Source organism: Malaclemys terrapin, chromosome 11, assembly GCF_027887155.1.
Source record: "Malaclemys terrapin pileata isolate rMalTer1 chromosome 11, rMalTer1.hap1, whole genome shotgun sequence".
NCBI lineage: Eukaryota > Metazoa > Chordata > Testudines > Emydidae > Malaclemys > Malaclemys terrapin.
This window is the reverse complement of record NC_071515.1, coordinates 35,473,360-35,500,785: the sequence shown is the minus strand read 5'-3', so window position 1 is coordinate 35,500,785 and position 27,426 is coordinate 35,473,360. Positions and strand designations below refer to the sequence as shown.

At 40.3% G+C, this 27,426-nt stretch overlaps 1 protein-coding gene across 2 annotated transcripts in view; it reads right to left on the bottom strand.

The window, feature by feature from the left end:
• The window catches only part of ZNF385B (zinc finger protein 385B), a 298,061-nt gene extending 272,026 nt beyond the window's left edge, over positions 1–26,035 (bottom strand). Inside the window, exon 1 of one of the 2 annotated variants that reach the window (XM_054044716.1) lies at positions 25,954–26,035. The gene's annotated coding sequence lies outside the window, so the exon portion shown is untranslated. The remainder of the gene's footprint in view (positions 1–25,953) is intronic. The other variant, XM_054044713.1, reaches the window with a different exon arrangement.
• Between the last annotated feature and the right edge of the window lie 1,391 nt (positions 26,036–27,426).

Here is a 27,426-nt window from a genome sequence, read left to right as displayed (position 1 = left end):
CATCTGCAGAAGAGAAGAGTGAGGCGGGATTTGATAGCAGCCTTCAACTACCTGAAGGGGGGTTCCAAAGAGGATGGAGCTAGGCTGTTGTCATCTGCCACCACTGAGAACAAGAAGCAATGGTCTCAAGTTGCAGTGAGGAAGGTTTAGGTTGGATATTAGGAAAACTATTTCACTAGGAGGGTGGTGAAGCACTGGAATGAGTTACCTAGGGAGGTGGTGGAATCTCCATCCTTAGATGTTTTTAAGGCCCAGCTTGACAAAGCCCTGGCTTGGATGATTTAGATGGTGTTGGTCCTGCTTTGAGCAGGGGTTTGGACTAGATGACCTCCTGAGGTCTCTTCCAAACCTAATATTCTATGATAATATGATTTTATTAAGTGTAAATCTTGTCTACATGTTGCCAACTGCCACAGGTCGCCTCTGGCAATACCCAGTGTACTACTTTGCCTGGCCAGTTTGTGTTGTCCCATGGTCAAACACACACCAAGTTGTTACCCCTTTCACAACTGTATATTTATTCTATCCTTACAAAGTATCACTGGCTTACAGCCAAGAGGAGGCTTCCCTGCAGCCTTCGCTCCTCAGCCCACGCTCACTATCTGTGCCTTCCTTCCCTTGCTTCCTGTATATCCTCTTATATCCTCCCAATTACATCACTAGCCCAGTGATTACCAGCCAGGTGGCTAATAATCTCCCCACAGAAAGTGTTTAATTACTCATAGCTGAGCTCACAGCTTTCTTCAAGCTCCAGCAATAGCAGTAACCAGGGTGCTAGTAATAGTGCCCTGTCACACCCACTTTCACAAGTTTATCATGAGTCCCTCAATATTTAACGTTTTTCTTTTCTCCTGGAGTCATATAATTACCTGACAATCTCAACTTATATTTTTAAAAGTACTGTAAAAAAATAATTTCTTGTCTTTGTGGAGAAGAGCTTGAAAACAAACCCTAAAAATTCAAAACTATAAGGCAATTAAGCACCCAATTTAAATAAAAATATGATTTTTCTGGGGCTTGACACTGGATTTTTGGATGCTTGGGGATCGCAATACCATTGGTGGTTAAGTAAAAATAGGAGGACACTCTCTTAACCTAGAGACTTTGCTACCTGCTATCAGAGATCTTATGCCCTACATCATTTCAAAAATAGGAATCAATTGCTCTTCCCTAAATCCTTTTAGAGTGAGGGTTGGTTTTGGTTTGTTTAAGTTCCTTTAAAGCCTGAATTTTCCAATCATATGGACACATCTCAAATTAAGATGATTAACAGCTAAAGTTTAGGACCCAGTAATATGCCGAAATAACTTAATACAGATACAGAACACTCAGTACATTTGTTCTGAAAACGCAGAGTTCCCTACCCCTCCCCCCAGAACTCGGCCCCTTTACTGGAGTCCCCCTGTGCTGCTCAAGCTCGAGCAGTAGCACCTGCTCAAAGGGACCTACCAGTGATAGATTTGCTACATTAAAGGTGGATTTTCAGGAAATGGAGATTGTACCTTCTTTTGCTTCTCTTTGACATATGAAGAGGGCCCAAAAGTTATTTTACTTATAAAGGTGCAAGGTAAGAGGGGACTATCAGGAATGTAAAGTCTGTTCTGTCCTGGTTTTGTCAGGGAACAGCTGGAGGTATAAAGTTGTTTTCTCGTCAACCTACACAAACTGAAGAGGTAATGGTGTTGACTCTAACAGAGGCTCTCTTTGCTCATAGTGCTAGCTACTGAAGTTAAACAGATGTTAAAGCATAGACGAAAGCCAAAAAGCATTAAACAATCTGAGGAAAAGTCCCTTCTTTCAATAGCTCATCTTTCACCCCTTTGTGATGTCATAATTTACACTAGTTCGCCAGACATCTAAGAGTCTTCTAGTCTAGACAGGACCTGAACTACTACTGTAAAATGAACAGATTTTTTTTCAGGCCCTCTTTACATATCATAAAGCAGCAAAGCTGAAGCCTCATTTCCTTTATCCTCTGCAACTCACCATGTACTCCTGGTCAGCTTTCCACAGGAAAATGCAATTGGCCTGCAGAAGATGGCACTACAGCACACAGCTGGTTCTGCCTAGTCCCTGCCCCAAAACTATGCAGAGCCCAGACATCACAGTCCCCCGTCCCAGCTTAGGGGTCTCCTGAAGGGCCCCAGAGAGAAGAGGCAGTGACATGGAAGCAACAGCCCTCTTCTACAAAAGCATGGGGGAGAGTCATCCACAGCCCCATTCGAAGCAGAGGTTTCCCCTGAAAACGTGTGTGCTCCAGCACGATAGGGTAAATCCTTCATACTCTGGCCATTATCGAGCAAAAAACAAACACATGCTTCAAGTTAAGCATATGGTTAAATGCTCAATCAGGGCCAGCGTTTTCTCAGTGCCTCACAGAATGAAGCACCATGTCATTAACTCAGAGGAACCCTTATATGGTACTTAAGGTTATTAAGAGGCTTTTAGAATCAAGAGCTTCACTATTATTGTGTGTGTTTGTTATTCATTTAGGGTCAGATTAGGCCACCTCGCTCATGTTGAATTTCATTTTAGCTCCACTGGTCGCTAAGAGACTATTTGCAGAGCAAAAAGTTGATCAGTATGAATCAAGAGGGCAGAATCTGGCCCTCAGCAGCTTGGGCTGCATTTCAACTGGTTGTTGGGCCATGGTAAATTTTCTGGAGAAAATTATGGAATAGCCATGCTTTTTTCCATCATTCACATTTTATTAATTTTTTTTTTAATTACATACTTGTAGCCCAAACCTGCAGTCCTTTAACAAACAAAATTCCCACCAAAGACAATGGGGCTTTTGGGTGTGGGGCAGGCAGGCCAGCCAACTGACAGACAAAGCCCACACAGACACACTTATCAGGTTCAATTCTGCCTTTAGAATCGCCTATTCAGAGAGTAGTGCATGCCAAGGGCCCAAGAGTTTATATAAATGGTCATAGACAGATGAACCATGTTTAACATGTCAAAAAGTTGTGAAATGAGTTTGCCAACACAAAAAACAATCTCTGCCAAACTATTCCAGCCTATCTCAAAGTAGATGACAAGGCTTCTAACACAACTACTTGAGTAAGTTACCCTATAACATACACTCCAGTTACATTTCTGGCCAGAAGCTTGCAATGGATGTAAAGGGGCCTTGACTGAGCCTCTCACTTTGCACCCCAGTGAATTATAGGCACAAGCGGTAGCTCCTAAACATCGAGCTACCTGATTTGAATGTACAAGCCAATACTAAGACGTATACATTTTGTTATGTGCATGTCCAATTTTGTGCCTGCAGTTTGTATGACCTTTCACTGGGATACAGTCTGCTTTATCATGCTTTTCAGTGAAGACAGTTCTTAATAAGTAGAAAAACTGAGTAGTTTCCATTACATGTGTGTATCAAAGGAACCCAGATTAAGCAACCTCACTAAACCTTTGAGCTCATGGTGCTCAAACATAAAAGACTCAAGAAATAGAGGTGGATAGCAGGAATGCTTTGCTCACAGGTTTGTCTTCTTGCTAATGTGAAGCCACACGAGATGTGATCAATAGTCCACTACCTCATGTGCTGAACAATCTTTCTCCTTCTGCAGAAGAACTCAATAATGACGGCTAAAAGATTTCTGTGTGACATCAGGGTTTTACTCTCACCAGTACATTAGAAGAATCTAAACTGTTTTCTGTATCTGAATTAGATGGTAAGCCTTTTAGGGACAGTATCCATGTCATCTTATATACAATTGTACAGCATCAACCAGATTCCTGATACTCAATGAATCATAAATAATGAGCAAGAGGACTAAGAGCAAAACCTGGGTACACCTGAAATCATAGGAATTTTGCCATTGACTTCAACAGGATGAAGCCCTTAAAAGAGTATAACATGCACATAGAACAGCATAACCAAATGGGCATTTTTTCCCCTCAAAATATTTTCCTTAATCCCTAGTAACACCCACTTGAAGCATCTTATTTTGGCTGCCTGGCTGAATATGAATTCACCTGAGGAATGGATTAATTGTATACAAAATCACCTTTAGATATTATAAATGATGGATTAGCTGAAACTAATCCAAACCTTTTTAAAGAATCCCTCAGCCCCAAAGACCTACTGCCTTTTCCTGTATCAGTCTGGCTGACTGCTTAGACAAGGGTTTACCAGCCTGCACAGTTAGTATTCTTGGTGTTCTTAAAGCAAGTAAATAGGTGGATGAGTGCCACCAAGTTAAAATGCTTTTCCTTTTGCATTCAACTTATCTGATCTCTTTGGGGAATGGCCACATTCTTGGGTCAGCACCCATTTTCTTGGGAAGATTTAAGAGAGAAGGCAAGCTACTTATGATCATTAAAGATCCTACAACTTGCTTTAAAAAAAAAAAAAAAAAAAAAGCGGTAGCTCCTAAACATCGAGCTACCTTATTTGAGTGCAGCAACAGCAAGCATTAAACCCAGTGTCCTGATCACTTTTAAGTGCATTCTGCTTAAGTGCAGTCAGTAGTTTCAAGAGGATATAGTATTTTTCTTCACTTCATACCGTACATTTAGGCTTGGGAGAATATGTATATATATTTTTTTTATAATTCTGACAGATATCGATGTTTATATTTAAACATTTTTATTATACTAATTTAAATATTCAGAAAACTATGGGCGGGTCAGGCAATGACAGGAGGTCAGACTAATTATTTAATAACAGGAGACATTGAGATTTAAAAAGTTTAAGCTTTATAAAGTTAAAACTCAAATTGTTGTCATCATGTCAAAACAAAGTAAATATCCTTAAATCAAACTAAAATTCTCAAGCAGAATTTTTCTTACTTTACCTATCTGTAAATGTTGATCATCATTGATGGAAATAGTTTTTTCATTGGTTTGTGCATATATGGTGAAATTGACATTTATTGACATTATCAATAAAAACCTAATCCTAAACTGTAATGTTGCGGTACAGTGTTAAACAGCTGTCACTTGTCACTCTGAAGATGGCTGCATTCTAGTGATAAGCATCAAGATTTCTGTTTATAAATCACATTTGGATCATTTGTGGTGAAAGGTACTAGACAAATGTAAGTTATATATTCATTTATCTAGCAACAGTGCTAAGTACCTGTCTTATCGTTTACAAGGCATCAGTGGTTTGCTGTGTTTAAAATTCTGAAGCCATGGCTATTAAAGGCGGTGAATGATTTTTTTAAAAACCTTTAGCACTATAATTTGAACAGTATCTGAATCCTTCCTGCAACACCAGACCTCCCTTAAGGCACAAACAAGGCTACACCATCCCTGTTTAATTACACTGTTTGGTGGAATAGCTACCTTGTTACATTTCTATAACATAAAAAGAAAAAGTTATGATGATAGCTCATTGGCGCTATTGCTCAACCCCCAATCTGAGGATGAACAGACTGCCTTTCATCTGATCCCTGACCTATGATTTATCTGGCGTTGGGAGGTCCTACCAGGAGTTACAACTGCTGCCAGTATAGCCCTCAAGGTCATTCCCAGTGTGTCAAGAGAAGGATTTGAAGGGTAGTTAACGGGGTGGGGGGGGAAGTCAGCTGATTTTTAAAAAGAAATTCACACCAGACAAGAGTCACACCCCTGAGAACATTATGGTACATTTGAAAAAACAGGGTGACAAACTGCTTACAAGGGACTGCTCCTGCTCCCATTGAAATAAGTCATAGCAAACTCCCACTGACTTCCATGGGAGCAAGATAGAGTCCTAATCAAATAAAATTAAATACAGTAGCTATGCTCACTATAGGAGTTCAGAATTATATTTCAAATTAATTCTTGTGTAAGAAAGAGTTCGGAATGAATAAATCAGTGCTCTAAAACTCAGCATGACAGTGAACTCATAGCATGACAGTGAACTCATTTGGGAGCTACAGCTGTTGTGCTTTAGGGATTTGGATTGAAATCCATCATTATCTTACAGTTAATACTCTTTCATGGACCAATCAGTGGTCATATGGTGTTTACCAACCCTGATCACTTAACCCACTTGAATGGCCTTTGTGCTATAAATTTGTACCTCAATACAATCAGATTACTTCTAATCTAAATGATTTGTGTCCTTTATGGGAGAGAGAAATCCTAATCCCTATGTTCCTAAAGCATAGGAAACCTAAACACTGCTAGTGTGGGTTTTCAGTTTTTCTATGTTTATGACAGGTGCATAAAACATACTAAGATAGCAAATACTTTATGTTGATTGTACCAAGACTACTTTTAGTTTTAAAGATAGTCTGAGTTTCCTCCATACAGGGGAAAAAAGAAGGAAAGGAAAGGAAAAGGGTAAAACATTGTGTTCTGCAATACTGAAGAAGCCATCACAAACATGCAAACAAAGCAGTAAGTGGGGTAAGGTTTAAGATAGAAATGGTGTAAACCTAAGACAAGCATTACTTATTAAGCATGAAATGGCACTGTACATTTCACAGCAAAAAACATTATTTAAAAATAAAGTGGGGTGAGATGTGAAGGACATTTTTGTATTATTTATTGAACAAATGCATGTGGTATCTGATAATAGTCCCTGGTTTCCAATAACAAATCTGCCTTAGAATGAATGTGAAACATTGGGTAGACAGAAAATTCTTCATTGAAGCTTAACTGTAGAGCACAAATGAAAGACCATACTTACAGAGAAATTGCACTGCAATATGAAAGTCTAATCACTACATTTAATTACACTGAACACTAATACATTTAGGGCTTGCCTACCCATGGAGCTATTCAGGAGTAACTCCCTGATATGAACACACTTATTCCAGAATAAGAGTGCCTTGTGTTAATCTGAACAGGAACAAGGCCCTCTTATTCCAGAATAAGAGCATCCACACAGAGGTTAATCAGGAATAGCTATTTTGCTTTAAAATTCATACCCTACCTTAAATCAGAAAACTTTAAAATGTAAACATGCACTCAGGTTCTAACCCTGCAAATGCATCTACATGGAACCCCACTAAATCATTGGGAATGTGTGTGCAATTGAATTCACAGGATTGGAGCCTTATATTCCCAAGAGTCTGTGCTTTAAAAACACCAGAGACAAAGAGAACCATAATAATTTGCTAATTTAATAGCTGCCTGATGGTGACAATGTTTAGGATGCTTGGCAACCATCTGAATGATAGAGGCTGCCAATTTTGTTCCGTTAGCTTTTGTGAGTACACACACACACACACCCCTACCCTGCTTACCATAGAGAAATTGAGACAAATGTCTAACAATTGCCTGCAAAATATATCACCTTATGAAATACAAATCAGATCACATCATAAGTACTTGGATAAAGATCTCCAAAGAAAACGCAAGGTGCTCCAGGAAGTTGTGTTGGTAACTGAGGTCCTCAAATTTGCACTGACTTATTTAAATGATTACAAACCCCTGCATGGACGCTCACGTTTCATTTGAAGAGCAATCATTAATTTAAATCTCTCCCTAGCTGACTTAACCTGAACTGAAATAAGAGTATCCATCCTTTCAAGCTGTGCTGGCTTCACATAGAACCACGCACATTTGTAGGATTTCCATGAATGTTGGCTGTTTTTCTGATAGAAACATGATGGACAAAGGAGTCAGATCCAGAAACAACTATGGTTCACTATGTCCTTTGGCACAGTGCACACATGAATTACAGAGATTACAAACTCTGCTGTGAATTTTGCAAGTTCTGTGAGCCCTGATGTATTTATTGATATTTTGAGTGACAGTTTAATAGAGTGGCCTGTAAATTCTGTGAGCCCTGAAATATTTATTAATGAAGTGATGGACTTGGCAATACTAAATACATTACCCGGAATCTTTTGTAAGTCCTGAAATGAACTCAACAAGTAAATATTAGGATATATTTTAGGTGTAAAAACAAACAGATTAAAAGGAAGGGTAAAGAATTTTTTTCTACACAAAAGCAACTGAAGTTATCAAAGTGGCTGTTTGAAAACATACCAAGAAAATCCACAATTGACAGAAGTTAAAAACAAAAACAAAACAAAAAAAACCACACACTTGTGGTCAACATCAAGAAATCTAAACTCATTAAAATACTGTTTCTCTAATGAGAATTTAAACAAATTAAGTTACAACTAGATTCACAACTTATGATCTGGCTGAATCAAAATTGATTAAATTTGAGCAAAATATAAATAAAAATGCATGACTTTTCACCTTAAATTTTTGCTTTATTGAAGAACTGTATTTTATATTTTCCAAAACAAGAAGCAGGTGAGTGACCAGGTAACAAACAATTACAAATCACAGCAAGCTGGACCTTCCTATCCTTGCTATAGTAAATGATGAGCCTATAGTTGCTGCTTCTTTCTTCTCCACCAGTAGAGTAGTAACTAGCTAGAGAAAACCATTAAAAAATTGGAGATGTGAACACATTCTGGCCTTTCACTTCATTAAGTCATATATCATTTCTACATAGGAGCCACAGAGCTATAAATCATAGGAGACAGAATGAGAGCTAATTAAAGAGTCAGCTAAGCATATAATATTGAATTGTTATGCATCAGACACTAAAATTGACAATTTTATAGAAAATATTGCCAAATATTAAAGAATTTTCAAGCAGACGCTTATTTTCTCCTCAGACAGAACTGTATATTAAAAAGCAGAAAGGTATGTGAAATACATCAACATTCAGATTTTAATTGCACAAGACCCCATACATTTTAGAGTTTGTTTTCTCATAACCAACCAACTCACATGCATACAGCATTTGGGGCCCAGTTCTACTTTCCTTGTGTACCCTAAACTCACACGGATATCAGGTCAATGGGAGTAGTTTGCAGTGGAAAGGAATACCTAGTTTGTCCTATACACATGGTGATACAAAGCTCTGATCACATCCATCTAAGATTGGAAATAGATTAAGTTTAAATATAACAGCCCATAACTCTATTTATAGGTTTCCTTGAGAAATAATAGGTTTTTAAAAAGAATTTTATATTACATTTTACCAGAGGTTTTCAAACTGTGGGGCACATCCGCTTAGGGGTGCACACAGTTTGAAAACCTCTAGAAGCTGTTGCTAAATGAAAAGCAGAAATTGGGAGGTGGGGGGATGGGGATGATCCTGCATGCCCCCTCCCCATACGTATCATATCTGACTGTAAGATGGGGGTATGTAGTAGACAACATTATTTTGAAAGGGGTACACAGCCTAAAAAGTTTGAAAATCACTGCATTATATTATTTTATTTGTCCAGTGCTCTGTGATCGGGTGGTGAATGATCCTATTACATTCCAGTGGTTGGAAATGAAAGTGCTGTATGAATTTTTAATTTAGTGGCTTTGTATAACTAAAATCTCAATCTTAGTATTGCATTTAAGTATTATTATTTATGTAGCAGTAGTGCCTAGGAGCCCTAATCATAGTCCAGGACCCCATTATGCTAGCTGCTTTACACAAACAGAACAAAAAGAGAATCCCCTACCCCAAAGAGGTTACAATCTAATTAATTTTAAGTCCATTTTTCTTTTAATTTCATTTTTATTTAAATGCCCAGTTTCCATACAGCTGAACTTACTAAAGAAATTCACCTCTGACCTACAAAGCATGAACAGTTTCAGCTCAAAAAGGTAATTATTTCAGCATACTAGTAGTCTGATTTGATACCTGCAGGTAATGGTTTGTTACAGCAAGTGTACATTATTCTCAGTGTTCATGCCTCAGATTTACCAGCCAAATACCTTCAGACAAGGCAAAACATATATTCCTCATCCCGGATCACATAGGATTCACAAGCCAAGTTTTAATATACCTTATTTTAAAGTGATTCTACTGGAAAAACATTTAAAACATCTCAGCAAATGAAAAACAGTTTTATTTCATGTTTGGATGACTCAAAATCTATTTTATTTATATACTGACAAGCTGAAGAGTCACATTTCCACTAAAACACTTTGGAACATACAAAGAGAAAACCAAGTGAAATGGGGCCTCAGAGCATCCCCTTATGTCCTGTCATGGGAGGAAGGGGGGAGGCCAAGGAGACCAGACTTGTCCCTCTCCCTTCCCCCTGGAATTAGGTTGCAGATCTCACCTTTAAATCTGGAGGATCCCAAGGGATCTGCAGCCTTCAAATTTGTTCTATCATCCTCCGCTGCATTTGACACTACTTTTCACATAGTTTCACCATTATATACTCAGCAAGAAAAAAAAAGAAAAGAAAATATAGAACTAGGGTACAGATTATTTTTAATGAATTAAAAAAAAATCGGATATTGCTCATAAGGGTTTACTTTAAAATTCCCTTTTCTTATAATTAGTCCATTCAAAAATTTAAGTTGACAGAGTTCCTTTAAGTTAAACAACACAGAAACACACCCTTTTTATATGATCCCAAGCATAAGCAATTTAACCTCAAGAGTACTTTAAACCAGGGGTTCTCAAACTGGGGGTTGGGACCCCTCAAGGGATCGCGAGGTTATTACATGGGGGGTCGCGAGCTGTCAACCTCCACCCCAAACCCCGCTTTGCCTCCAGCATTTATAATGGTGTTAAATATATAAAAAAGTGTTTTTAATTTATAAGAAGGGTCGTACTCAAAGGCTTACTATGTGAAAGGGGTCACCAGTAAAAAAGTTTGAAAGCCACTGCTTTAAACCTTTTAGTTTAAGTTCTGAGGACCTAAAAAGAGAGTAATTGGAGAGAAGGGGATTTCAGGGTGCTCATCTTACAAGTTGGGACAGATAGTACAAAAATGTATACAGCCATAACTATATTGCAATGCTGCAATGAACAATGGGTGCAGCTTCAAGAATCCAAAAACTTATCAGTTAGACCCTCAAAATAATGAGTTTTTTAAATCTCAATTTGGGGTTCTTTTTATTAGCCTTCTGTTTTCCGAGTCTTTAAGGTGCACTTGTGTTTTGTTCTCAAGCTTTTCTCTACAACCTTAAGGGGGTTGGGAGAGGAGGGAAGTAAACAAAATAAAGCTTAGCTGCTCATGAAGTAACATGAATCCAGGAGCAAGGGCTTTAAGAAAAAAAAAAAAAAAACCCACACGCACACCAAATATGCAAGTGTTGGCAACACTGCAAGTGGAGAGAAAGATTGCGACTGAGAAAACGGGGAGTAAACAAACACATGCAAGGGGAGAGACTAAACTGACCAAAAAAACATTCAAGAAGTAAGAGCAGAGAGAGAGTGTTGTTGAGAAAAAAAAAATCAAAATCTAAAAGGATGAATTAATCTCAGAGAAAACACACAGCAAGAGACATCAACGCAGGGCCAACGTATAGCTGTTCAACTATAAGCCAGCTCTGCCTCACCCTGCCCAAAGTAAATTTGATGCAAAAGTTTTTCCATTGTTTTAGATAATTTTGCTTCTCCCCTCATTCTACAGCAACTGCACTTTTGTGAAATTTCACATACAGAACATACCCCTTGTCCTAAACTATGAAAGACCAAGAAAAGACATTCCACACAAAGCATTATGATGATTAATATTTGGTAGTATCTAACGTCCAAATGATCACGTTTCCCACAGAATGAGACAGTGGCTATCTTTGAAATTTCTCATGTGGGAAGGGCAGAGGAAGTGTATTATACAGGTTTGTCAGTTTTTCAAATAAAAACATACAAAAATACACACACACTTTGTGATACAGGAGGAAAACAATTTTAAATAAACCAAAAAAATGTTTTGTTGAAAGAATGAAAAATTCAGTAAGTTTTTAAATAAAATGGAAAAGTATTAATTTTGTTTTAATTTTTCACAAAAAATTTGGTATATTTTGCCCAACTAACAAGTGCAACTCTGGTTATGGTAGAAAAATGTTATCCATTAGGAATGTTTTGCAGGGTTTCCTAAAGATAAGGAGAGACTGGATTCCTCTAATATCTGGAAATTTGTTGGCTGAGTGGATCTGACTGTACAAGAATGCCTTGCTTCACTAGTTCCCTGCAGCATCTCAAGTGATTTCTCAGGGATTTGATCAAGCAAAGGTAAACAAGGTGGTAGGCTGCAAAGGAGATCTTGGGGGAATATATTTCACTGTCAGAAAATTTCAGACCATCTTTTAAACTGCCAACACCAAACAATCATTATGTTACAGATTCAAAACATTGGCTAAAGCAAACAAGATTTAAGACAAGTTACTACGGCTTTCTTGTTTACTCCTCTCTTTCTTCCCCCTATTTGAACTATGTGAGCAATTGTCAAGTATTTCTTATGTGAAAATGATACTTGCCCTTAGCCAACAAATGCAGTTACTCCATACATCATTGACTGTGTAATCAACCTTGGACATGTTTTTGTCAATATCTGGATTTCACTGAAAAAAGTCAGTGTAGCTTTCTGTGGTGTATGTTTGAGTTTCTTCACATTGTATTTCTTCAGGACTCCTCCCTGGGAGAGCCTACCATGTGCTCTTGGGAGAGTCAGCAGAAGTCAGACATGTTTTCCCTCTCCTCCAAACAGGAGAGGAAGAAAGGAGAGACACCACCTTAGGGGAACCCAGGCCTGCCTCGCCTTTAGGGGTGACTGTTTGCCTCTCTCAGGAATAGCTTGGGCACCTGCCTCCAGTATGAAACAAAGGTCCACAGCCTGCCCTGACTGGGTCTTCTAGCTTTTCTTCCCACTCAAAACTAGATCAACACAGCCACAAAAACCGGACCATACTGGCCTATGAAAAGCATGCATTTCATCCTTTAATATTAATTCATATACACTTTACAATAAACAAATTTATTTATAACATGTATAATTAGTTTATGTAGTTGTACAGCATACTTCGTAATAGTAGTATACTTATTATAGGCAAGACTGGTAGCATTGCTAGGTTTTCCTACACTTCCCATTGTAAGACCTAGTTGCTTGTAATTTTACCTAATTTTAACCATCTGGACTGGAGTTTTCTCCTCAGATGTCTTCCTAAGTCAGAATTTTTTTTAAAAAAAAATCTCAGCTAAAACAGCTTTACTCTTCCCAAAAACTAGCCTTGGGAGAAATACATTGTTTTCCACGTGTTAAATTCTGGCAGCCATTTCTCCAAACAGCTCTAGTGCCTACAAGCTTTGAACAGGAATGTAAAATTTGGCAGGGGAGTCACCCTGGTGTCAGGGATATGCCCTTTGCCATCCCCATAAAAGCCTGCCCAAAGTTGGCCAAGCTATAAGATGGGGGGGAGGGGGAAAAAATCACTGTTCACACATGCTCAGTAAAGACTTCTGCTTTTAACAGCTAGAACAGGGGTCAGCAATCTTTCAGAAGTGGTGTGCCGAGGCTTCATTTATTCACTCTAATTTAAGGTTTCACGTGACAGTAATACATTTTAACATTTTTAGAAGGCCTCTTTCTATAAGTCTATAATATATAACTAAACACTTGTTGCATGTAAAGTAAATAAGGTTTTTAAAATGTTTAAGAATCTTCATTTAAAATTAAATTAAAATGCAGAGCCCCCCGGACCGGTGGCCAGGACCTGGGCAGTGTGAGTACCACTGAAAATCAGCTCGTGCGCCGCCTTCGGCACATGTGCCATAGGTTGCCTACCCCTGAGCTAGAACCTCTGAAGATTCCATCCCTACTGAACACGTTCCAGCCTCTCTCAGCTCCTAATGCTGACCACGTTGTACCTGCGCCATCCCCATGGTGTGAGTGAACATGCTCCAGACTAGGGATACATGGGTGAAGCCGGACTTTCCCTGAAATGCCTGCTCCCAGTTGCTTGGGGCCAAGCACAAGAACAGAGAGCAGGTTTTCTCCTATGATCTCAATGACCCCCTCCCCCCAGGCAGCATGGAGGAGGAAACCACCTGATCTGAATGCAGAGGGGACAAAAGCCCCATGGAGGGACAGAAAGGAGTTGATTGGGACAAGGTGTCTGGCGAGACCTGGACCGGCTGGGCAAGGAGGGGAAGGAAGAGGAAGAGGAGAGGGAAGACCCTATTCGGACACAGACTGGCTAACCTAGTGAGGAGGGCTTTAAACTAGGTTCGACGGGGACAGGTGAGCAAAGCCCACAGGTAAGTGGGGAACATGGAGACCGGGGAAATGAGTCGGAAACAAGAGGGAGTGTGGGCTATATTGGCAGAGAGAAAGGAGAGTCAGGAAAAAACTGGGAGGAAAGATCAAACCAGTATTTTAGATGCCTATATACAAATGCGAGAAGTATGGGGAATAAGCAGGAAGAACTGGAAGTGCTAATAAATAAATACAACTATGACATTGTTGGCATCACTGAAACTTGGTGGGATAATACACATGATTGGAATGTTGGTGTGGATGGGTACAGCTTGCTCAGGAAGGATAGACAGGGGAAAAAGGGAGGAGGTGTTGCCTTATATATTAAAAATGTACACACTTGGACAGAGGTAGAGATGGACATAGGAGACGGAAGTGTTGAGAGTCTCTGGGTTAGGCTTAAAGGGGCAAAAAACAAGGGAGATGTCATGCTAGGCGTCTACTACAGGCCACCTAACCAGGTGGAAGAGGTGGATGAGGCTTTTTTCAAGCAACTAACAAAATCATCCAAAGCCCAAGACTTGGTGGTGATGGGGGACTTCAACTATCCGGATATATGTTGGGAAAATAACACAGCGGGGAACAGACTATCCAACAAATTCTTGGACTGCATTGGAGACAACTTTTTATTTCAGAAGGTTGAAAAAGCTACTAGGGGGGAAGCTGTTCTAGACTTGATTTTAACAAATAGGGAGGAACTCGTTGAGAATGTGAAAGTAGAAGGCAGCCTGGGTGAAAGTGATCATGAAATCATAGACTTTGCAATTCTAAGGAAGGGTAGAAGGGAGAACAGCAAAATAGAGACAATGGATTTCAGGAAGGCAGATTTTGGGAAGCTCAGAGAGCTGATAGGTAAGGTCCCATGGGAATCAAGACTGAGGGGAAAAACAACTGAGGAGAGTTGGCAGTTTTTCAAAGGGACACTATTAAGGGCCCAAAAGCAAGCTATTCCGCTGGTTAGGAAAGATAGAAAATGTGGCAAAAGACCACCTTGGCTTAACCACGAGATCTTGCACGATCTAAAAAATAAAAAGGAGTCATATAAAAAATGGAAACTAGGACAGATTACAAAGGATGAATATAGGCAAACAACACAGGAATGCAGGGGCAAGATTAGAAAGGCAAAGGCACAAAATGAGCTCAAACTAGCTACGGGAATAAAAGGAAACAAGAAGACTTTTTATCAATACATTAGAAGCAAGAGGAAGACCAAAGACAGGGTAGGCCCACTGCTTAGTGAAGAGGGAGAAACAGTAACAGGAAACTTGGAAATGGCAGAGATGCTTAATGACTTCTTTGTTTCGGTCTTCACCGAGAAGTCTGAAGGAATGCCTAACATAGTGAATGCTAATGGGAAGGGGGTAGGTTTAGCGGATAAAATAAAAAAAGAACAAGTTAAAAATCACTTAGAAAAGTTAGATGCCTGCAAGTCACCCGGGCCTGATGAAATGCATCCTAGAATACTCAAGGAGCTAATAGAGGAGGTATCTGAGCCTCTAGCTATTATCTTTGGAAAGTCATGGGAGACGGGAGAGATTCCAGAAGACTGGAAAAGGGCAAATATAGTGCCCATCTATAAAAAGGGAACTAAAAACAACCCAGGTAACTACAGACCAGTTAGTTTAACTTCTGTGCCAGGGAAGATAATGGAGCAAGTAATTAAGGAAATCATCTGCCAACACTTGGAAGGTGGTAAGGTGATAGGGAATAGCCAGCATGGATTTGTGAAGAACAAATCATGTCAAACCAATCTGATAGCTTTCTTTGATAGGATAACGAGCCTTGTGGATAAGGGTGAAGCGGTGGATGTGGTATACCTAGACTTTAGTAAGGCATTTGATACGGTCTCGCATGATATTCTTATCGATAAACTAGGCAAATACAAATTAGATGGGGCTACTATAAGGTGGGTGCATAACTGGCTGGATAATCGTACTCAGAGAGTTGTTATTAATGGTTCCCAATCCTGCTGGAAAGGCGTAACGAGTGGGGTACCGCAGGGGTCTGTTTTGGGACCGGCTCTGTTCAATATCTTCATCAACGACTTAGATATTGGCATAGAAAGTACGCTTATTAAGTTTGCGGATGATACCAAACTGGGAGGGATTGCAACTACTTTGGAGGACAGGGTCATAATTCAAAATGATCTGGACAAATTGGAGAAATGGTCTGAGTTAAACAGGATGAAGTTTAACAAAGACAAATGCAAAGTGCTCCACTTAGGAAGGAAAAATCAATTTCACACATACAGAATGGGAAAAGACTGTCTAGGAAGGAGTACGGCAGAAAGGGATCTAGGGGTTATAGTGGACCACAAGCTAAATATGAGTCAACAGTGTGATGCTGTTGCAAACAAAGCAAACATGATTCTGGGATGCATTAACAGGTGTGTTGTGAGCAAGACACGAGAAGTCATTCTTCCGCTCTACTCTGCTCTGGTTAGGCCTCAGCTGGAGTATTGTGTCCAGTTCTGGGCGCCGCATTTTAAAAAAGATGTGGAGAAACTGGAAAGGGTCCAAAGAAGAGCAACAAGAATGATTAAAGGTCTTGAGAACATGACCTATGAAGGAAGGCTGAAAGAATTGGGTTTGTTTAGTTTGGAAAAGAGAAGACTGAGAGGGGACATGATAGCAGTTTTCAGGTATATAAAAGGGTGTCATAAGGAGGAGGGAGAGAACTTGTTCACCTTAGCCTCTAAGGATAGAACCAGAAACAATGGGTTTAAACTGCAGCAAGGGAGGTCTAGATTGGACATTAGGAAAAAGTTCCTAACTGTCAGGGTGGTTAAACACTGGAACAAATTGCCTAGGGAGGTTGTGGAATCTCCGTCTCTGGAGATATTTAAGGGTAGGTTAGATAAATGTCTACTAGGGATGGTCTAGGCAGTATTTGGTCCTGCCATGCGGGCAGGGGACTGGACTCGATGACCTCTCGAGGTCCCTTCCAGTCCTAGAATCTATGAATCTATGAATCTATGAATATTGAAACTGGGAGGGGAAATTAGGACTGGAAGCCAGTGAGTACAACATTGGGATCAGACAAGGAACTTGGCAGGGGAGGGGACAGAAGGGAGGGATTGGGAGTAGCTGTACAAGGAGACACAGACTAGGAACTAGTTGAGGGGAAATGGCAGGGCAGAAAGGCAGATCTGACAAAGAGCTAGGGTACAAAGGGGAGCTGGTGATGGCTTGGCAAAGAGATGGGGACTAGGAGCCAGGGAGGAGAAAAACTGGGATAAGGAGTCAAAAAGGTGCGGGGAGGGAGGGGGAGAGAAATGAGATTGAATAAAGAGCCTGGGAAGGGAGACTAGGCCTGAGAGCCAGCGTTAGGGGGAAATTAAAATCAGATGAGGAGCCAGGAGCAGAGAAACAGACTGGATGGGCGAGGAGACTGGGCTGAGAAACCTCAGGTGTGGAGACTTGGACTGGGTAGGCAAGGAGAACAGGACTGGGACAATGAGCCAGGGATAGAGAAGAGATAGGACTGGGACAGGTTGGAGGTGACGAGGCAGAAAGGATCAATGGGCAAAATGGGTAGAAGAGTGTGCCCAGTAGAGAACACATTCCCCTCCACAGCCTAGAATGCAACCCAAGATTCCCGATTCTCACCATTCCTCTGCTGTCAGCAAATATCTGGGAAACCCACTGGCACAATGCAATGGTCCCCTAGCTGGTCCACATAGCAGTAATAAGAAGAACAGGAGTACTTGTGGCACCTTAGAGACTAACAAATTTATTAGAGCATAAGCTTTCGTGGACTACAGCCCACTTCTTCGGATGCATATAGAATGGAACATATATTGAGGAGATATATATACACACATACAGAGAGCATAAACAGGTGGGAGTTGTCTTACCGACTCTGAGAGGCCAATTAATTAAGAGAAAAAAAAAAACATTTGAAGTGATAATCAAGCTAGCCTAGTACAGACAGTTTGATAAGAAGTGTGAGAGTACTTACAAGGGGAGATAGAGTCAATGTTTGTAATGGCTCAGACTCTATCTCCCCTTGTAAGTACTCTCACACTTCTTATCAAACTGTCTGTACTCCGCTAGCTTGATTATCACTTCAGAAGTTTTTTTACAGGATCGGGGCCTAAGATAATAGGCTGTATTTTTAGAAACAAACAAAAGTGGTGTGGAGTTATTATGTGCAGGATTTTTAAAAATGTTTATGAACTCCATATTAAGGTTTGTTTTAAGTTAGTAGTATTCAATTATTAGCTTATTAGAGCATAAGCTTTCGTGGACTACAGCCCACTTCTTCGGATGCATATAGAATGGAACATATATTGAGGAGATATATATACACACATACAGAGAGCATAAACAGGTGGGAGTTGTCTTACCGACTCTGAGAGGCCAATTAATTAAGAGAAAAAAAAAAACATTTGAAGTGATAATCAAGCTAGCCTAGTACAGACAGTTTGATAAGAAGTGTGAGAGTACTTACAAGGGGAGATAGAGTCAATGTTTGTAATGGCTCAGACTCTATCTCCCCTTGTAAGTACTCTCACACTTCTTATCAAACTGTCTGTACTCCGCTAGCTTGATTATCACTTCAGAAGTTTTTTTACAGGATCGGGGCCTAAGATAATAGGCTGTATTTTTAGAAACAAACAAAAGTGGTGTGGAGTTATTATGTGCAGGATTTTTAAAAATGTTTATGAACTCCATATTAAGGTTTGTTTTAAGTTAGTAGTATTCAATCATTTTAGCTTAACTTGAAAATTTACTGAATCAAGGCACTTACACATGCGTTTATGTATAAATCAAACCTGATTCAAGGATTCATAGTCATATTAGTAGGTGCTGGAAAGAAAAAGAGGGTACAAAATCACTGGGAACTACTTCTGCTAGCTGCAAAACCCTATTTGGAGGTCCCTACTCCCTTGGAAGTATTCTTCAAGGGGACTGAGTAAAGACTGCACAGGAGGAAGTGTTTACAAAGTTTCTCAACAAAACATATTTTCTCTTGAATAAATCTGTTTACTTGTAGCAGACACACAATTTCTCACTCTCCCCTCCCCCAAAGTTTTGTACCTCTGAAACCTGACAAAATATATACTATTGAAAAAACAATTTATTTGCTCTAATTTAAAAGTAGCAAAACACTAAAACCTAATTTCCTATTACGAACTAAGATTTTTTGAGTAAGCTACATTAGATGAGTAATGAGGGCTGCTATTTTGCATGTGCAATAAAAAAACTCAGAAAAAATGACAATGGTTTCTCTTTTTTTAGCATGCAGATTGCGTGTATACGCTCAATAGAGGCACTAACACTGTCTATCACATGAATGAGCCTTAAACTAATTAATTTCTGGAATTACATCATAAATTGTAATGGTTCCAAGGAGACCTGGAAGTCTATTGTGTTCAGAACGTATGTACTAAAAAGCATCCAATTAGAACTTGACACCATGAACTACTAAGTAAAGTCCCCTTAACATATCTTTAACCTTTGGAAATCTGCACAAACAGATAAAGAAATATGGCCTGCAGCCATAACAGCTTGTTCTGTAAGCCCATTAGATCTCACAAGCTTAGTAGGGTTGAGTGGTGTTAAGGATTCAGTTCTGAACCAATGCTACAACCAATAAACCAATCAATAAGCAGCCAGCAGGGCATTAAGAGACACCAATTCTGGAGGTGCACCTTTGGTGGTGATAAAACCAAGACCCAGAACACATAGTCATTCAAAATACCATGGCATTTTTTCAAAAGAAAATAAATTTTAATACTAATGTCTAAATCAAATTTCAACTCAAGTAACTACATTCTACCTGAGCTTCCCCTAAGATTGCAATTATATACAGTATTCTTCCCTGTCTGTTCTGAACCATTTTCTAGTCTTGCTCTGTCATCAAAGCTGTCCTCAACACTGGCTATTTAATCCTCTCAACCCACCAACCTCCCATTAGGTAGGTAGGTATTACTTTACCCTATTTTGCAGGTAAAACAAAGCTGACTAATGCAGAATGAGATGCCAAATAATTCAGGAAAAAAGAGTGTGTGGATGCAAGGCAATTTAACATGAAATAACTACAGTTGATCTGAAAAAAATATTCCCATGTGGACAATCCAAAAGGTAGAAAAGTCACCACCAAATACATATTTCAGCATTTAAACAGCCACCTGGATTTCCTGAGGTGCTGAGTACTCCTGCAGCTCCCACTGACTCAATGCAGCCAGCTGAGAACTTGTCTTAGTACGAGCAGGAAAAGACTAGGAAGCAATATTCTCTACAACTGGAAATTGGTCTCTGCTCCCCAGCCAAACTCAAGAGCCCAAACTGCCACAGGCTTTGTGGGTCCCTGAAGCCACCCCTTGGAGGGTGTGGACTATGAACAACTCAAGGTATTTGAGAAAATAGATCATTAAACGTTCAACCATTACCATCAGTTTACATTATCAAGGCTATCTTCACCAGTAGAAGGGCTAGAAACTTGTGTCAAAATGTAGTTATTTAAATATGGTATCAAAGTAAGTGATTTGATTGTCAAAGGTTCTGAGCGCCTACAGCTCCCACTGACTGAAAGATAACCAACAACATTTCACCGTTATCTAAATACCTAAATTTAAAAGTAGGACCCTATCTAAAATTTGAACGTTTTTGACATTACTGTAATAAAAAAGAAAGCGGAGATCATTCTTTGCACTTCGTTTTCCAAAATCTGGAAGCGTATGGGAGGTTGTGGGCCCCCAAAACTTGCAGTCTAGTTATTGTTCTACAAGTACTGTGTTCCACGACAGATGTAGTGAAACTCCAGCAGGGAAAATTGACTCTCAAGAGAGGATGATGAGGCTCAGTTACTGCCCGTAAAATGCTAGGGGATACTTAGTTGAAAGATACTAAGGGCAAAGTTTTTTTTTTACAAACATGTGCACGTACACAAAGATTGTCTTCCAATCTGTTTGACTGCAAAAAAAGCCAACATTTTAAGTGTTAATACAGTAATCAGACCAAAGAAAATGTACCATAAATTTATGCTGTTTCAACAAATAAAAGTAGAATTATTTCACTTTAAAACATTAGCTAAAATATCAGTTTATTTCAGTCAACATAATACTAGTCCAATGAGCAAAGGATCAAAAGAATATTGGACAGTTGTAGCGTATCTAGGAAATTATTAATAGAACTTGCCATTTATAAAACCTGCCTGGCAATTAAACAATAATGTGGTAAATTAACAATAATGGTAAGTGAAGATTTGAACTGCACTGATATACTTAGATTAGCTCACCAGGCTTCTGTTTCTACAAACCTCAGCAGCTCAGGTTCTCTAATGCATTTTTAACATGTCAATTAATACGTTGTTTATAGAAGGTGATGTCAGTTTCAGCTAATACACTAGAAATATCACAGTTCTGTGCAGAATGTGTAACATCTGTGTTAAGACTGTATGCTATTACATTTTAGAGATTAAAAAGAATTATAGCAGAAAATCTGATGAGAAAGCTCATCTAAAAGGGCAATATGCAATAAAATTACAAAATTAATGGGCATGTTTCATCAATCTTTGGCATAGTATGTTAGGCAATGAAATACGATACATTGCAGGGCCCAGAAAGAAGGTGTTTTCTGTGAACAGAGCAAGACTATTAAAACTTCCTAACATTAAGCAGCCTACAAAATTGACTGAATATTTGGTGATCACGTAAATTGCTTAAATAATGTCAGCATTGTTGCTAAATAAGCATCAGGTATACTTTACTACAACACATCCCTGCATTGTAATGTTAACCATTATTTCTTAAATGTACTAACCATTATTTCTTAAGCACTTTCGGCAGTCAGAAAAGATACAGTGTAGCTATATGACCCGATTGTGTCTTTATAATTTACATTAGAAAGCATACTTTACCCAATAATTTGCTACATATACTGTAATGACAATATCTTTTATATTAAGACTTTTAAAACAAATTAATTAACAGGAAATAGATCTCTCTCAAGAATCCAAACACACCGAGGACTTTATTTTGAAAGGAATTTCTTTGTTTGATACTGCTAAATATTTACCATGATGTTTTTAAAAATAGAAACAAATTCATATTGAAAACCTATTACAGTTAGTTTAACCAGGCTTGTTTGGACAGCAAAAAAATGCAACAAAATATTCCACAGTTCATGGGAATCTCTGTACATTTTATATTTACACACAAAGTAAGAACAGAAAACTGTGTATCATTTGGCAAATATTTGATTTACATTCACAAGTTTAAGTAAGCAAAGTCTGTGATCAAAACCTATTTACGTGTACAGCTGGTGGAATACTTGCTTTATGACTGCACACAAGAACAAATTTATTATAATTCTTTCAACCCTCTGTGCATTCCGACAGCATGCTGAGAACATTAACTCAATAGTCATGGGTTCAACTGAAGAATCATAGGTATAATAAATCATAGGTTATTATAAATGTAATATTTTGCTATTAAAATATCTACTGCCACTAGCTTTCTGCGTGACTTGTGTCAAGTAAAATACATATGTGCCTCAGCTTACAAAATAGGTATAATACTCATAGTATTGTTATGGGTAAAGTATTGTTTAAATGCTTTGATACTCTTGGATGAAGTGCAAAGTATTTGTTTCCATTTTGTAGCTTTCTCCACTGCTAGTTTGAAAAAGAAATCTATATATTTAAAGAAAAACCCACTGTTTTGTCAAAAAAGTATTATAAAGGTAATTAATAAAGAGCAGATGTTTAACACTCAAGCTGCTCAGACTGTGAAGCCATCTTTTTCTTCTGAACAAGTAAAGATGACCTGATCTTTGCAACTTGACTTCAGTATATCAGGAGGGACAACCTTCCAGTGAACTTCTATACCCAATTACATCCTGGCACAGACTGACAAGTTCTTCAGGATTCAGTGTTCCATTCCAACTGGACTATATGTTAAGTAATACTAATGTCTTTATTTCATAAGTTCTCCAATTCTAAGGACAACCAGGCTGTAACTCCAGTCCTCAAACCACTGGTAGTCCACGGCACTGCTTCACTTAGAATTGCCTGACAGATGTCAGACTTCATGCAGTTACACTTGCTGCTAACTGTAGCCCAGTCTTCAACTGAGGATTTCAAAAGGCATTAAAAAACCCAGAACAGATTAAACTCACTAAAACAAGCTCCTCTGTGGCAGCTTCATGACTGCAGTCCTTATCTTTGGTAGAAATTCAGCTGAGATCAAATTTGAAGACACCACCAACATGAGAGAGATAACAAATGGAATAGAACAAAATTAAAGGGAGAAAGCCCCCTGAAAAGAACAAAACATTGGGGCCTGCAGTGAGTAAGGGGAGAGTCTCTACTAGTGCATGTTCCTCCATCTGGGAGAGTAAGTACAGCACAGATGCAACAAGAGGATAGAATCAAGCAGCTACTACCATCACATTACAGTTTGTCGTCATCTTGTCTCTTTAATACTATCCTATTTCTAATATTACTTTTCCATTTAACCAGGTATCATTTGACAAAGAAAAGGTGTGGGGAAAGGATTAGGAAATATAATTTGGAGGTAGTAGTCCACAAAGGGACATTTATGTTAGGTGGTCCATGATATGCAAGAAGTTAAAACAAGCATCACAACTCCAGAATCCTGCAGACATAAATCAAACTAACAACTATCATATAATCTCACTCCACAGCTGTTTGGCAAAGTAATGAGCATTATGTACTGGAGCTATTTGTGGGGAAGGAATCACGCAAAACACAAAGACAACTGGACATGGGGAAGATAGTCAGAAATCCTCCTCACGCCCCACCACAACATAACCTCCTTCCCTTCCCTCAGTAGCCAACAGACTTGGTGAGGGGGAAAACAGCAAAGACACAGCTCTTTAGAAAGGGAAAGGGAGTGTAACAGATCATGAGGAGACCGAAGGAAGGAGGGCTAGTATAACAGACACCCCCCTCCTCCAACAGCCCTGCGGTATGCAAGAAAGAAAACACTTTTTCTACCTTTCAGCAGCCAAAGAGTTGAGATATGGAAGAGCTATCACCACATACTCACTAGATAGAGACTGCCTCGAAAGGCAGAAACTCCAAGCAGGGATCTAGGGACAGCACCCTTTATCTTCCAAGCAATGTGGATTTCTCACCAGAGTGTTGCCCTTACTTCTCACACACCTCTCTTATGGCTAAAGTTTCTTTGTCAACCATTAGTTTTAAATAAGAGCTAGATGACCTTTTCATACTGTTATTCAATCAGGTACTAAAACATGTATGTTCTTTTTAATGTTAGATCACTTATTTTGATCCATCTTTTGCTATTTGTAGAAATAAACCATTGATGCAGCATCAAAAAGAATTAATAATAAAACATCTATTAGCTTTATTGGTAGGTATATACATTTCTAAATTTATCTAGTAGTTATTTTTAAAGAACTTCCTCACTAAATACCACTAGTATATTACCAGAATAAGACTCATCACATTAGGCAGTTTCCACCTCCCTACCTGTAATACAGTAAGTAGCTGTAACTTAGTTTTGAAGTCCTTTTATACATTTTGACTGATCCCACATTTTTAAAGTACAATATTCTTTAACACAGACTAGCCATTCTATTGAAGCTTGATATTCAAGTGCTAATAGCTTGCAGGTTCAAGAAGCATTTAGCTGGTATGATAGTAAGCAAGGTCTCTTTTCCCAAAAATGGGAGAAGTCAACAGAAAAAGACACTTTTCAAGTTCCTCAAACACTGATGCACAGAGTAACTACTGTCACACATATACACATGCACAGATACATATAGTTTGGAATGCCTCAAAGGAACAATTTTCAGGTATAAAAATGTTATTAAAGCTAATAATATATGTGCTGCCAAAGCACATAGGTACACACTTAGTAATAAATTTTCAATGCATATGCTAGACCTTTGTCAACTTTTATGCTCATGATTTTGAGCTGGGGTGCGGTGTAGAAATAGCTAAGCATCACAAAGGCAAGTTTTGAAAACTAAGAACAGAAGGCTCTCCAGGACCCCAAATCTAGCATTTTGCATGGAAAATTGATTGTCACTCATACCTACAGTATTCGGAGCCTTGTCCCCAAATAACCTACAATGCCAAGCACTTACACCTATGCTATGTAATTAGATCATCAAGGATGATTCCTTAAAGTAGGCTAATGCCTCTTTTGTTAGGGAAATTCACCTTTCCAAAAGCTTCCCTGATCTATAAAGAGAGCCAAGCTGTGCTAGTGTAACTATAACGAACTCCTACTCAAGAAGCAGGAAAAATAGAACTAATCTTAAAGCAAAGCAAAAAACCGCATACCTTTTAGAGAAAAGAAACATTGCGATGCAAACCTTATTCATGACTAAAGAGACTGACCTAGTTAGAAAAATGGGTTATACTTTCTAGCAATAAATTAGTGGCTGCAGCATAAAATGAAAACCCCCAACACACGGGGAAGGAAATTCGATACAGCACATGGGAAGCCCAGTATAAAACCGTTAAAAAGAGAAAAGGAGCCGGTACGGATACACAATACGGCCACACACCTTGAGTTTACAGGAGACGCTTTTAAGTTACGGTGGGGACCGCGCGCACCTGCAGCAGTGGCCGCTGCAAAGGACCCGGGCAGCCCGTTCGCTCGGCGCTGGCTCGCTGGGACACCCGAGCCCCCGGCCCCCGCGGCCAGAGCGCCGGGCTGGCGCAGCGCTGCGAGCGAGGCACAGCGGCTCTGTTCCCCCGAGCTGCCGGGAACCTGCCCGTGCGCCCCCAGGAGCGCTCACCCTAACCCCGGCAAGCCCCGTCCGCCCCTGCTCCACGGGCACTTGGGGGCGAGCGAGCCGCTACCCTGGCGGGAGCGGGAGGCACCGTGCGGAAGCGGCGCTTTCCGCGCGGACCGTCGCCTGGCACAGCCCCGGGGCACGGCCAACTCTGGCCCCAGCTCGCCCCTGGGGCAGACCCTCCCCAGCCGCAAGTTACAACAGCCCCGCCCGCCGGCCGAGCCGGGACACCGCTCCCCTCTTACCCTGCCCGGGCGCCGGGCTCCAGCTCCTCCGGCGCGCGGGGATGGCAGGCGAGCGCGGCTCAGCCGCCGCCACATCAGGCAGCGCGTCCCACTTACTCCGCGCTGGAGCAGCTACAGGCTGGCCCCGGGCGCATGCGTCAAAACTGGCCCTCAGCCACCCCGCCGCCCAGGTGAGCGGGACGTGGGCGCGCGAGCGCGACCAGCAGGTGAATGGGCGCGTGCCGGCAGGGCGCAGGGAAACCCCGCTCGGGAGCGCAGGCAAACAGCGCACTTGGGCATGCACGCGGGTGGGCGCGCCCCAACTCTGTGTGACCTACATATAGAGGGGTGTGGCTGCACCATTCCGTCGTGTGCACACAAGTGTGGCTTCCCGCTCATGTGGACGCGCGACTGAGTGTGTATGTAGGTGTTTGCAGTGGGTTTAGGCTTGTGCATGTGTGGCCACTGGCTCACATCCCGCCAGAACACTTCCTGCAGTAGTTAGTGGGGAAGGCTTCATCCATCAAGTTTTCCCACAGTCCAGGTATTTTTGTTTGTGTCCTTTAAAGACAACCTTCTTAAGGTGAAGGAGCTGCGGTTCTTCCCTGTTCCAGACTCACAGCTTTAAGGGTTCTGGGGTTCTACATAACTTTCCCCAAGGCCAGGATGAAATTGGCAGGAGTGATCAGTTTCATTGCTGTATTTGGAGCCCTGTAGGACTGAAATGCCTAAGAACATGGTAGTTTTGCTCAGCGGAGGCAACTACAGCTGTTCACAGAAACAAAGGAGGATGACCAGAAAGATAGTTGGTAGGAGACTAGTATAGTCAGGGTGAAACTAAGACAATCCGGTGCACAGAAAAACTGCAGGTAGAGTCTCTCTGGGTTTGCCCACATTTCCTGACAAGTTTCAGACTTAAAATTAGGGCAATTCACACCTCTAGGAACATTTGTTTCAGACTGTCTGCAAATTCAGGTAGGTCAGGCACAGGTAGATTATATTTTCAAGCTTTGCTGTGCATGCATGAAGGCTAGAAAAAATTTTGTAAAAAAAAAAACCCCAAACAACCCCTGAGATTCTGTTCTCTTCAGGTGACTCCAACAGCTGTAGTCTTAGGTGCAGCCCTATAGTGCCTGGTCTTTAGGTTGGCCCAGGGTAGAGTTGTTGAGATCCTCTGTTTTGCTCAGTAGCAGGGCAGAATAGGAGACATGTCTCCTCTCCACCCCTATCTTTGCCTAGACCAGAGAGCTTGGGGTGGGGAAAAAAGGCTCTTTATCCCATATATTTGGCTATTTCAGCAGGAATAGGAAGACACCTGTCAGCTGGGAGGTTGATATGAAAAATGGAGCCCTTCATGAAGGAACAGGGAGCATAGCCTTGTAGGAATCCCAGCAATTCAGAGGTAGAGGAGGGTGGGCTTCTCACCCAGGCATTACCCCAGTGCTTTGCAGGTGGGCCTCCTTAGTCTTTCCTACCAGATTCCAGCTATGATAG